The following is a 14,855-nucleotide window of genomic DNA, read 5'->3' on the forward strand; positions in this document are numbered from 1 at the left end:
ATGCACAAATAGATAAGATTGTGTAAAAACCTTTAGCTTGCCTTGGCTTATTGTGTAAGGATTCACTTGCTTTAATTGCATACAGTTTCATTGGCAGATGGATATGTACAACTTACTACAGCACTGGAGAAAGTGGAGCAGCCCATTCGCTTCCTTGATACACACCTCCCCTTGTTCAGAAGGCCACTAACATATCAGTTTCCTTATCGGAGAATTCTTATTTAGTCGACATCCTTAATTTTTACACTAACTGGTCCAGCGACTTCATGTTAGAAGTGTGCCATCATATATCTGTTAATACAGTGTTAACTTTTGTCCAGTCTCATATTTTGTACATTCATATAGGTATTGATGATTACTCAATGGCAGGACAAATGGTACATGATTAGCGAGTCGAGTGGTGACAAGGATATATGATTTGCCACATTTGCGGCAGCAAAGGCGCATGAGTAGTGTTCTTATAACTTGGTGAGTACTGACAGAAATTGTTCAACCATTACTGCGGTTCCCAGATGCACATCAGTGGTGCGGCGACTCCTATATGCACAAGGATGTTGCGACTATTGCAAGATGTACATAAGTGGCACGGCTGCTCTACAGTGATGGTTCTAATGCAGCACCTCGGTTAGTCATCTGCCTCATCCGTACAATGCATTCCCATAGTTCAGTACACCTAGCCTGATTTGTCCATTCATATTTATAGTGCCACATTGATGAATCTATGATTAATGGTTGGCATTTATTTTGTTTTTTGCGTCTCTCCATTGGTTTGTGCTTCTCACATGTCTATTAATTTATACATCTTGATAGGAACTTAGCAATATTCCTACTGTACAATGCAAGATGCAGCAACTAGAAGCTATACGGATATTACTTGGTGTAGTTGCAGCTATTCATTTTGTACTAGTATAGTTGTTCAGCCAAGTAGGAAAAGTTAGATGCATGTACATGTATGAAACTAACTACACAATATTCAAGTTTGCAGCAATTTTTTCGTTCAGACACTAATCAATATTGAAAAAGTAGCTTGCAGTAATACTAAACCATCTTGCCTGACAAAATTTATCTATTAATTAAATATATTGGCGACATCAAAGTGCTTCAGTTTCTCATTATTTTAGAATATCTTAAGAGAGTCTGTATTTATAGAACTATTTGGTCTAGAGACCTTTCTGTGAGTAATGATGTTCTGATGACTTCTCCGTTCAAACCATGGCATTGGCTTATGGAGATCACAGTTTGTCTATGGAGAAACTTTAATGTCAGTATACATACATTTGAAATATTGGTGTGTGTTTTTCTAAATTACCAATACATATGTTGTATCTTCAGGTCACAGAAACTTGTTTGGCATAGGCAGTGACGACGTTAATGATGACTGTGATGTCAAAGGACAACACACGGTTCAGGTTTGCTGCTTGTGTTTTACTACACTTAAGTGTAGTTTGTGTATGTGTAATTTAATTTATGGATTTGAAATCACAGCTAGTGAATCCTAGCACCACCACTGGTTCCATGTCAATATTCTTGGCACTAAAACCTACAAGATCGCTACTGCCAAGTAGGAATTTCTATGAGGTAATTTGTAATTGTAGTTCTATCACCAGTACAAAGGGAAATTGCGCTATTAATTGAATCCTGAATATTATTTCTTATCTACCATAGACCTAGCTTTTTTACCTCCTAATTTGTATGAAAGAACATTTTGCTTGCATGTGGAAAATTCTCATATTGATTCAGTGAGACAAGACTCTGCGGCTAGATTAGGTAAAACAGTTCATCAAATACTGTATGTGTACATTACATTACCTTGCTTCCTATAAAACACTATTTCTATCAAAACGATCAATCTTAATTATGGATTGAGGTGAGTTAGTTTAGTAAGCTAATATCTATTTTCTGCTGGAGATATGTTACGTGCCAAATCTAACTACTCTTGGTTTTGTGTTGGAATATATCACACCATATTCACTCATGCTATTGTCGACCAGTCACGTAAGTTTATTCGATATCAATTAGTTATGTGTTCTAGTTCTTAAATAGTAACTGAAATACGTGTTGCAATATGAAATGATATCTAATTGTCGGTGCAGGTTCTATGTGATCAAACAATCTGTGCTTTACAAACTAATGAATTGTAGTTTTTCTTCCTTAGAGATGTACATGTAGTGTGAGCTGATGCTACATTAGCAAAATCTGACCAGTTGATACGATCACTAATAAAGCTCAAAATTATTGCTTAAGTATTTGGAATAATTATCGAATTACCTTCAACCTTTGTTTATTGCTCTTCCACATTTTGCTGCTCTGTTAACCTTTCCTTCTACCATAAGTTACTGATATTGTTTCTTTATTTTTGTAGATTCCTAAGATTTGTTGACGATGCATCGCTCGGATGTTGATTGGAAGGTCGAGAATGGCATTGCTGCTGGATAGTCTTATGTTATGTTTCAGGATTCATTTCCAGTGTCAATGTTTCAGACATTGTTTTAGAATAGTTGATGCGTTGATTGAAACATGCAGAATTAGGCTAGTATTAGTTATATTATCACAAAGTGTAATCTTCGGATCATGTTCTTTGTAATGCAACAGAGAAAATATAATATATTAGACCTTTCTCTTTATTAGATTATGCCTCCTATGCACTATCACCATTGATCTTATCATTCTGGATGGAAATATACAAAATACATGTTATGTCCATTTGAACGTCCTTTCGTGCAGGGTTCCTAACAACGTATATGAAGTGTTGTCAGGCTCCAACTCGATACGTTGCTATATTACAACACTTCTTCACATTGTTTACTAATGCTTGTGTATGTGTTGTTGTACACCTTTCCAACGCCACCAACGACAACGCATATTAATCTGTTTGTGTAGACCTTAGCAATGATTATATGGACATACACCAACGCATCGATGCGTTGCTGTAGGGCGGTTCCTCTTGTAGTGAGACGAACGCTTTGGCGCTAGAGCTCGAGCGAAAGGGAATGGATGAGCAGAGGGAGGAGAAGGCGTGGGTAAAAAAGAAGAGTCCTTATCTCTTTATAGAGGCTGTAGTAACTGTGCGCCTCCCTACTTGCCTTGGAAAACTCGCTTGTTCCCCAAGCGCCATGATTGATGGCGCGGTTGGGTTACCCGTACCCGTATTGATGAGAATCCCGTGATAAGGGGACACAATCTCTGCTTCGACAAGACGTGCCAAAGAAAACCGCCTCGCAATATGCACGGTAGTTGGTTGAGAAAAACGGTTCGAATAATGACCAGGCTATGATATGATACCATATGGTGAAAAATTGTGAGCAGATTAGATTTGTGAGAAATTGTGCTCTCTACTGCTGTATGTGGAATTTATTTTGCAGAGCCGGACACGATTCATGTGTTCGAAATTTACCTTGAAGTATTCGGAGATGGAACCCGCCTTGCAATGCCGAAGACAATCTGTGCGCCGGACTCATCGTCATTGAAGCCTGGTTCAGGGGCTACTAAGGGAGTCCTGGATTAGGGGGTACTCAGACAGCCAGACTATATACTTTGGCCGACTGTTGGACTATGAAGACACAAGATTGAAGACTTTGTCCCGTGTCCGGATGGGACTCTCCTTTGCGTGGAAGGCAAGCTTGGCGATTCGGATATGTAGATCTCCTTCTCTGTAACTGACTCTGTGTAACCCTAGCCCCCTCCGGTGTCTATATAAACTGAAGGGTTTAGTCCGTAGGAGGAGGACAATCATAATCATAGGCTAGCTTCTAGGGTTAGCCTCTACGATCTCGTGGTAGGTCAACTCTTGTAATACTCACATCAAGATCAATCAAGCAGGAAGTAGGGTATTACCTCCATCGAGAGGGCCCGAACCTGGGTAAACATCGTGTCCCCAGCCTCCTGTTACCATTAGCCTTAGACGCACAGTTCGGGACCTGTTGGGGATATAACTACTGAGTGTAAACCGCCCAGGAGGGGTCGGTTCACCTTCAACTACACTGAAGCCCATGAAGACCTGGAAGATGACGCTTTACTGATGAAGCTAGAGGCCCAAAGCCCAAAGGCGGATTAGGGCCCATAGTGGTAAACCGCCATAGTTGTATAAGTTGTATTGTAAGTTAGGGAGGTAGAGACCAAGCCGGACACTTGTATGAGCCGGCCTCGGAACTCTGTAAACCAGCCGGGCGTCAACCCATGTATATAAAGGGACGACCCGGCGGCGGTTCAGGGACAAGAAACAACAACTCGAAAGCCAGGCATAGCGTGTTTGCTCCCTGGTAATCGAAACCCCAATAATCCCATCACAACTAGACGTAGGCTTTTACCTTCATCATAAGGGGCCGAACTAGTATAAAACTCTCGTGTCCTTTGTTCGGTTTAACCCCTTTAAGCTAACCCGTCGCGATGGCTCCATGACTAAGTCCTTTCACAAGGACATCTGACGTGATATTTCCACGACAGTTGGCGCCCACCGTGGGGCTATCGCACGATGGTTTCGAGTTCTTGAAGGGCAACTTTAAAGGACTCAAAGGGTACGATGTTGGCCAAATGACCAAGAGTCGTCGCGGCAAGCTCTACATCGACGACGCGGGGTGGGGCCCTGAGGCCGGCTCAATTGAGTACGGGTACCGGGTCCCCTTTGGCGGAATTCACATTTTCATCGGCAAGATCGGTGAACCGGGCCCTGAGCCAGACATCTACACCGACCTCGTCGAGACGGCTCAGCGTGCAAGCCCCGCTTGGATTCAGCCCGTCATGAAGCATGCGTTCGTAGGATGTGTCCACAGGATCGGATCTGAACTGGTGTCCGAAGGTGAGACGGTCGCTTATTCCGACGGTGAATCATCCATCGGCGAAACCGAGTCCCTATACCAAGTTCATGACGGTGTGTTCGAAGGGTATTCCGATGGCACCATTATTCCGGAATTTCTTGAACCTCCAAACCGAGTCGCAATCTTCATGGCCGGAACACAGCCAACTTTGCAAAATTCTACTGTGGCAGCATCTGGAGCAGCAGCTGGGGCAGGAGGCCCCGCGTGCCAGCCGGTTCAAGTTTTGTCCGGTTTGTTGGACGCCTGGACGGCGTTATTGGCCACAACGGTTACCCTGGAGACTCAAGATCGGCATAACGCAAAGGTCGCTAAGTTACGGAATCAGATAACTCGGGCCAAAGAGGACTTGGCGGCTAAGGAGACCATGATGGTTGAGGAACGGGCCGCTTTAGATGCCCAGGCGCAGAGGATTCAAGCCGATAATTATCGACTTTTGCTGGATCAAAACGCCTCGAATGAAGTGGAGGAGGAGACATCAGTCTCGCCTGCCGGCAGATTATAATGCAATGAACCTCTTCAGTACGCCAGGGGCCGGAACCAGCAACCCGACAACAGTAAACCGGACTGTCGTGCCAAGGACCGGAGCGCCGGATCAACCTCAGATGATGGGTCCACCTCGACAAATAGACAACCCTCCGCGGTATACCACACCCCCGCCGGGTCACTTCTCTACCCCTTTGGATAATATGATAGCAGCAGCATCCCGACTGGCAGCTATTCCGATGGAGGGTGAATCGCCAGCGGCGGTTGAGACACGACGGGCCATGGATCTTCTTCAAACTGCTATGGCACAGCAACAGGCTTACTCATATAGCCGAGACAGGATTCACACGACCCCACGTCCGAGCAAAAGCTATAGCGGCCATATAGATGAACCAGAGGTGTCCAGCAGTGTGCGGTGCCGTACTGTCCCTCAAGGACCCAATCTGGCGTGTGGTGAAGTGAACGCTCAGGACGTGGTGGATAATGGCAGAGCATGAAGGGAGGCTGCTTTAGCACCATAATATGCGGGTCGTTATCAACCCGCCCCGGTTCAGCCAGCAGCGTCAGTAGACCGAGGCACCGGGCTTGCCTTCAGTTCCTGGGGAGTACCGTGTCTCATTTCGGCTCTCCGTAATGTGCGGCTGCCTAAGGATTTCAAGGGTCCATGTAAGGTGCCTAATTACACCGTTGATCAGCTGCCTGAGGCGTGGGTTGAAAGTTATGAGATGGCAATGAAGATGCTGGATGTGGATGAAGCGGCCTGTGCAAAATACTTTACGATGATGTTGGAAGGGACAGCCCGCACCTGGTTGAAGAACCTGCCAGCTAACTCCATCGAGTCATGGGACCAATTGAAGGCCCGGTTTATAGCAAATTTCAAGGATACATGAAAATAGCCTATGTCCATTGTGGATCTGGATGCCTGTATTCAAGGAGAGAACGAGTCAACAACTCATTGGGTGCGCTGGGTTTCGGAAGTTTTGCACTCGTCAGACCGCATTAACGCTAGGCCAAGCAATCATAACGCTGGAGCGTAATTGCCGGTTTAAGTCATTGCAGATGAAGTTAGGACGGCTCAAGCGCCACTGCAATGACATGGGAACCCTTATGGCAGCCTTGGTAAAGAATGCCGATTCTGATAATACCAAGGATCCCGATTCTGATGAGGAGAAACCGGAGAAGGGAAAGAAGAACAATGGTGCAAAGGGACAGCATCACAACCAAGGAAGCCATGGGAATAATGGTAAGCACAAAGCAGATAGTTCAGATTTTGTGGCTAACACCAGTATGCAGCATCGTAAGGGTAAACCGCCCCAGTGCGGTGGAGGGATGAATCTGGAGCGTTTGTTAAACCAGCCCTGCCCAAAGCACGGGACCAAGGAGGTTCCAACAACACATATTTGGAAAGATTGTCACATTATGAAGGAGTTCAAAAACTCTGATCTCTTCCGGTATGATCAGGGTCCATCGGACGGTTTAGGTCCAGGTTTTCATGGTGGCGGCGGTTCAAACTCTGGATTTCAGAATAATCAGGGCAACCAGAACAACCAAGGTGGTAATAACCAACAGAATAATCAAGGGAATCAGCAGCAGTCAGGTTATCAGAGTCACCCAAAGGAGTTGAATGGTGGGCAGTATCATGTGTTCACTACTAGTTTGTGCAAGCGTGATCAGAAGTTTCACAAGAGAGCAGTTAATGTTGTTGAACCGACAGTGCCACGTTACTTGCGGTGGTCCAAGCATCCCATTGTGTGGAGCAGAGAGGATCATCCGCCCCGGGTTGACAATCCAGGTCATCTAGCTTTGGTGGTGGCGCCTTAGGTGGGAGGTTATAAGTTTACCAAGGTGCTGATGGATGGAGGGAGCAGTATCAACATCCTGTACTACGAAACTATCCGTCGCATGGGGTTGACAGACAAGAGTCTTAAACCGTCAAATACTATTTTTCATGGTGTAGTACCAGGTAAATCGGCGTATCCTATTTGCAAGATCGCTTTGGAGGTTGTGTTTGGGGATGAACATGATTCCAGGTCTGAAACATTGACCTTTGAAGTGGTGAAAATCTATAGCCCATATCATGCACTGTTTGGACGGCCGGCTTACGCGAAGTTCATGGCAAGGCACTGTTACATTTATTTACAACTCAAGATGTCGGGTCATAAGGGGGCCATCACAATTCACAGAAGTCGTAAGATTGCTTTGGATTGCGAGGAAGGTGATGCGTCCTATGCTGAGTTGGTTTGTGCTACAGAGGAGTTGAAGTTCTATAAGGACAATGTTGATCCGACAGACATGACCCCTCTGAAGGAGCCCACCACTGAGCATGACCCGACCCTAAAGTTCAAACCAGCAGATGAAACTAAACTTGTTGACTTTGTTCCTGGCAATTCATCAAAGCAGTTTAGCATTAGCACCAATCTGGATCCAAAATAGGAAAGCGCGCTCATCGAGTTCATCCGTGAGAACCAGGACATTTTTGCATGGAAGCCTTCTGACATGCCAGGTGTACCGAGGGAACTCGCTGAGCACACTCTCAATATTGATCCTAAGTTTAAACCAGTCAAGCAGTTTCTTCGCCGCTTTAACGAGGAAAGACGCAAGGCTATTGGTGAGGAGGTAGCCCGGCTGTTGGCTGCGGGGTTTATCGTCGAAGTGTTTGACCCTGAGTGGTTGGCTAATCCGGTGCTAGTCCTTAAGAAAAACGGCACTTGGCGCATGTGTGTGGACTACACAGATTTGAACAAAGCTTGTCCAGCAGATCCTTTTGCTCTCCCACGCATTGATCAGATCATTGATGCGACGGCGGGTTGTGAGCGTTTAAGTTTCTTGGATGCCTATTCAGGTTATCATCAAATCAAAATGGCAGTTAAGGACCAGGAGAAGAAAACCTTTATCACTCCCTTTGGAGCCTTCTGCTATGTTTCTATGCCTTTTGGGCTTAAGAGTGCCCATGCCACTTATCAGTGTTGTGTGCAGAATTGTCTTCACACTCAGATTGGGCGCAATGTTCATGCCTATGTGGATGACTTTGTAGTAAAATCCAGGAAGAAGGAGACATTGATAGATGATCTCAAGGAGACCTTTGACAATCTTCGGGTTTATATGATGATGCTTAATACGGACAAGTGTGCCTTCGGTGTCCCAGCAGGCAAGCTCTTAGGCTTTCTGGTGTCCAATAGAGGCATTGAAGCTAATCCGAAAAAGATCAAGGCGACTACATCTTTGGCTACACCGGCTTGTATTAATGACGTTTAGCGTCTGGCGGGTCGAATTGCAGCTCTAAGCCGGTTTATTAGCCGCTTGGGAGAGAAGGTGATCCCTCTATATCAGATGTTGAAGAAAACAAACACTTTTGTCTGGAGTGATGCGGCTGATGCGGCATTTGAAGACTTGAAGTGGCAATTGGCTGAATCGCTGGTCCTTGCTGCTCCGGTTGACAAGGAGCCCTTGTTATTATACGTGGCTGCTAATGTCGTGCTGTCAGTGTGGCAACTATGGTTGAGCGCAAGGAGGCTGGAAAGGAATATCCGGTTCAACGACCGATTTACTATATCAGTGAGGTGCTCATCGAGTCAAAGCAACGATATCCGCATTGGCAGAAGCTGGTATATGGGGTTTTTATGGCGAGTCGGAAGCTCAAGCAATACTTTCAAGGCCATCCCATCACAATGGTCAGTTCTGCTCCTTTGGGCGATATAATTCAGAACAGGGAGGCAACTGGCCGGGTTGCAAAGTGGGCAATTGAGCTTGGTCCACATGGGTTGAAGTATATGCCTCGAACGGCCATCAAATCTCAGGCACTTGTTAACTTCATCAATTATTGGACTGAGTTACAGGCACCAGAGGACAAACCGGATAACACATACTAGACTATTCACTTTGATGGATCCAGGCAATTGGAGGGCTCGGGGGCTGGAGTTGTTCTTACTTCCCCTCGAGGTGATAAAATTCGTTATGTTCTCCGCTTAATGTTTCCTTGTACTAACAATGCAGCTGAGTATGAGGCATTACTCCATGGTCTCCGTGTGGCCAAGCAAATGAATTTAAGCCGAGTACGATGCTTTGGAGATTCTGACCTGGTGGCCTAGCAAGTTTCGGGCACTTGGGATTCTAAGGATCCACTCATGGCGGCTTACAGACGCGAGGTGGATATTGTGGCAGGTCACTTTAAGGGTTATTAGGTTGAGCACATTGACCGGCGCAAAAATGAAGCAGCAGACGCTTTAAGCCGGTTGGGATCTCAGCGTAAACTGGTACCACCCAATACCTTTTTAGATATCTTGCATAACCTGTCTGTTAAGTCGCCTACAGAGCAGGATTTAGCTGTTCCTGATCCGGAGGCCCAGTTGGTCGCCGCTTTACACGTCATTCTGGATTGGACGGTTCCATATCTGGCGTATATGAACCGGGGCCAGCTACCAGATGATGAAGTTTTAGCCCGACGGATAATCCGGCGATCCAAGTCTATGGTTATTCACAATGGCGAGTTACACCATTGCAGTGTGTCAGGCGTATTCCAGCGTTGTGTCTCTCCCGAGGAAGGCCAAGAGATTCTACATGAGATCCATGAAGGGGATTGTGGTCACCATGTCGGTTTAAAGTCTCTGGTGGCTAAAGCTTTTCGTCATGGGTTCTACTGGTTGACAGCTCATACTGATGCGGAGGATCTGGTAAAGCGGTGTGATGCTTGTCAGAAATTTTCACGCCGAGCTCATGTTCCGGCTCAGGAATTACGGATGATTCCTATCACTTGGCCATTTGCTACTTGGGCGCTTGATATGGTGGGACCTTTTAAGCGATCCAAGGATAAGAAGACCCACATGTTGGTGGCGGTTGACAAGTTCACTAAATGGGTTGAAGCGGAGCCCGTAAGCAAGTGTGATGCAGCTACGGCGGTTCAATTTCTCAAGAAGATCATCTTTCGCTTTGTCTTTCCACACAACATCATCACGGATAATGGCACAAACCTTTCTAAAGGTGAGATGGGGGACTTCTGTCAGAGAGAGCACATCCGGCTTGATATAGCATCCGTGGCTCACCCCAGTCCAATGGTCAAGCGGAGAGAGCTAATCAAGAAATTTTGAAGGGTATCAAGCCCCGGCTCTTGGTTCCCTTAAAGCGGACACCTGGTTGTTGGGTCGAAGAATTACCTTCTGTGTCATGGAGCATTAACACCACCCCAACAGATCAACAGGCTATACACCTTTCTTCATGGTTTACGGGGCAGAGGCGGTCCTCCCAAGAGATATTCGTCATGATTCGCCCCGGGTTGCTAATTATGTTGAAGCGGATAATGAGCAAGCACGCCAGGAGGTGTTGGACCTGTTAGATGAAAAACGGGATATGGCTTTGGCTCGTTCGGCGGTTTATCAGCAAGACCTGCGGTGTTATTGCTACGTCTTGAGCTGGCATTCGTTTTCCCCGAAGAGGAGAGGGTGATGCAGCAAAGTATAGCGTAAGTATATCCCTCAGTTTGGAGAACCAAGGTATCAATCCAGTAGGAGGCTCCTCAAAAGTCCCACGCACCTACACAAACAAACTGAGAACTCGCAACCAACGCAATAAAGGGGTTGTCAATCCCTTCACGGTCACTTACGAAAATGAGATCTGATAGAGATAGTATGATAAGATAAATATATTTTTGGTATTTTATAATATAGGTGCAGAAAATAAAGATGCAAATAAGAGTAAATTGAAAGAAAATATGATAAGAGATAGACCCGGGGGCCATAGGTTTCACTAGAGGCTTCTCTCGAGATAGCATAAGTGGTGAACAAATTACTGTCGAGCAATTGATAGAAAAGCGCATAGTTATGAGATTATCTAGGCATGATCATGTATATAGGCATCACGTCCATAACAAGTAGACCGACTCCTACCTGCATCTACTACTATTACTCCACACATCGACCGACTCCTGCCTGCATCTAGAGTATTAAGTTCATAAGAACAGAGTAACGCCTTAAGCAAGATGACATGATGTAGAGGGATAAACACATGCAATATGATATAAACCCCATCTTGTTATCCTCGATGGCAACAATACAATACGTGTCTTGCAACCCTTTCTGTCACTAGGTAAGATCACCGCAAGATTGAACCCAAAGCTAAACACTTCTCCCATGGCAAGAAAGATCAATCTAGTAGGCCAAACCAAACTGATAATTCGAAGAGACTTGCAAAGATAACTCAATCATACATAAAAGAATTCAGAGAAGATTCCAATATTATTCATAGATAAACTTGATCATAAACCCACAATTCATCGGATCTCGACAAACACACCGCAAAAAGAGATTACAACAAATAGATCTCCATAAGAGAGGGGGAGAACATTGTATTGAGATCCAGAAAGAGAGAAGAAGCCATCTAGCTGATAACTATGGACCCGTAGGTCTGTGGTAAACTACTCACAACTCATCGGAGAGGCCATGGTGTTGATGTAGAATCCCTCCGTGATCGATTCCCCCTCCGGCAGAGTGCCGGTGAAGGCTCCAAGATGGGATCTCGCGGATACAGAAGGTTACGGCGGTGGAAATTGTGTTTTGTGGTGCTCCTGGATGTTTTCGGGGTCCGTGGATATATATAAGAGGAAGAAGTACGTCGGTGGACGCCCGAGGGGCCCACGAGACAGGGGGCGCGCCCTACAGGGGGGGCCTCCTATCTCGTGGGGCCCTCGGAGCTTTCTTGACTTGCACTCCAGGCTCTCCGGATCAGATTTGTTCCAAAAATAACGCTCCCAAAGATTTCATTCCCTTTGGACTCTGTTTGATATTCCTTTTCTTCAAAATACTAAAATAGGCAAAAAACCAGCAATATGGGTTGGGCCTCCGGTTAGTAGGTTAGTCCCAAAAATGATATAAATGTGTAGAATAAAGCCCATAAACATCCAAAAGGGGTAATATAATAGCATGGAACAATCAAAAATTATAGATACGTTGGAGACGTATCAAGCATCCCCAAGCTTAATTCCTACTCGTCCTCGAGTAGGTAAATGATAAAAAGAGAATTTTTGATGTGGAATGTTACCTAGCATAATTCATAATGTAATTTTCTTTCATTGTGGCATGAATGTTCAGATCCAAATGAATACAAAATAAAAGTTCATAAAGACATAAGAAATAGTAATACTTCAAGCATACTAATCAAGGTAATCATGTCTTCTCAAAATAACATGGCTAAAGAAAGTTATCCCTACAAAAACATATAGTCTGGCTGTTGCTCTATCTTCATCACACAAAGTGTTTAATCATGCACAACCCCGATGACAAGCCAAGAAATTGTTTCATACTTTAATAATCTCAAACTCTTTCAACTTTGACGCAATAAATGAGTGTGAGCCATGGACATAGCACTATATGTGGAATATAATGGTGGTTGTGGAGAAGACAAAAAGGAGAAGATAGTCTCACATCAACTAGGCGTATAAACGGACTATGGAGATGCCCATTAATAGATATCAATGTGAGTGAGTAGGGATTGCCATGCAACAGATGCACTAGAGCTATAAATATATGAAAGCTCAATAAAAGAAACTAAGTGGGTGTGCATCTAACTCGCTTGCTCACGAAGACCAAGGGCACTTTTGAGGAAGCCCATCATTGGAATATACAAGCCAAGTTCTATAATGAAAAATTCCCACTAGTATATGAAAGTGACAACATATGAGACTCTCTATCATGAAGATCATGGTGCTATTTTGAAGCACAAGCGTGAAAAAGGAGATAGTAGCATTGTCCCTTCTCTCTTTTTCTCTCATTTTATTTTTTTCCTTTTTCTTTTTCTCTTCTTTTTTTCTTTCTTTGGCCTTTTTCTTTTTTTTTGGCCTTTCTCTTTTTTATATTTTTCTTTTTTTTTGTAAAGTCCGAAGTCTCATCCCAACTTGTGGGGGAATCATAGCCTTCATCATCCCTCCCTCACGAGGACAATGCTCTAATAGTGAAGATCATCACACTTTTATGGATTTACAACTCAAAGCTAGAACAAAATATGAATCGATATGAATGCCTCCGGTGGTGTACCGGGATATGCAATGACTCAAGAGCAACATGTATGAAAACTATGAAGGTGGCATTTCCACAAATACGATATCAACTACATGATCATGCAAAGAGCAATATGACAAAAGTAATGTGTGTCATATGAACGGAACGGTGGAAAGTTGCATGGTAATATATCTCGGAATGGCTATGGAAATGCCATAATAGGTAGGTATGGTGGCTGTTTTGAGGAAGGTAAATAAAGGGTTTATGATACCGGCGAAAGTTGCGCAGTACAAAAGAGGCTAGCAATGGTGGAAGGGTGAAAGGGTGCGTATAATCCATGGACTCAACATTAATCAAAAGAACTCATATACTTGTTCCAAAAATTTAGAAGTCATCAAAAATCAAAGCACTACGCGCATGCTCCTAGGGGGATACATTGGTAGGAAAAAACCATCGCTCGTCCCCGACCGCCACTCATAAGGAAGACAATCAATAAATAAAATTGTGCTCCAACTTCATCACAAAGCGGTTCACCATACGTGCATGCTACGGGAATCACAAAATTCAAAACAAACATTCTTTAAATTCATAATCACCCAACTAGCATAACTTTAATATCACTACCTCCATATCTCAGAACAATTATCAAGTATCAAGTTGACCATAGCATCCAATTCACTTTCTATGATAGTTTTTATTATACCCAACTTGGATGCTCATCATTCTAGGACCAACTTTGTAACGATAGCAAATACCATGCTGTTCTAAAAGACTCTGAAAATGATATAAGTGAAGCATGAGAGACTAGCAATTTCTTCAAAATTAAGACACCACTGTCGTGCTCTAAAAGATATAAGTGAAGCACTAGAGCAAAAACTATCAAGCTCAAAAGATATAAGTGAAGCACATAGAGTATTCTAGCAAATTCTAATCAAATAGGCTTCTCCCAAAAGGTGTGTACAGCAAGGATGATTGTGGTAAACTAAAAATCAAAGACTAATATAATACACGACTCTCTAAGCAAAACACATATCATGTGGCGAATAAAAATATAGCTCCAAGTAAAGTTACCAATGAGCGAAGACGAAAGAGGGGATGCCTTCCCGGGGCATCCCCAAGCTTAGGCTTTTCTCTAATCTTGAATATATTGGGGTGCCATGGGCATCCCCAAGCATAGGCTCTTGCCACCCTTTATTCCATAGTCCATAAAGGCTTTACCCAAAACTTGAAAACTTCACAACACAAAACTCAACGGGAAATCTTATAAGCCCCGTTAGTGAAAGAAAACAAAACCACCACATAAGGTACTGCAATGAACTCATACTTTATTTATTTTGGTGTTAAACCTACTGTATTCCAACTTCCTTATGGTTCATAAACTAATTTACTAGCCATAGATGCATTGAAATAAGCAAACAACACACAAAAAAAAGAATCTGTCAAAAACAGAAAAGTCTGTAGCAATCTGTAACTAACGCAAACTTCTGGAACTCTAAAAATCCTACCAAAATAGGACGTACTGGACAATTTGTCTATTGCTCAGCAGCAAAAATAATTAATGCAAAAGCACGTT

The sequence above is a fragment of the Triticum aestivum genome, chromosome 1B, assembly GCF_018294505.1.
Source record: "Triticum aestivum cultivar Chinese Spring chromosome 1B, IWGSC CS RefSeq v2.1, whole genome shotgun sequence".
NCBI classification, from domain to species: Eukaryota; Viridiplantae; Streptophyta; class Magnoliopsida; order Poales; family Poaceae; genus Triticum; species Triticum aestivum.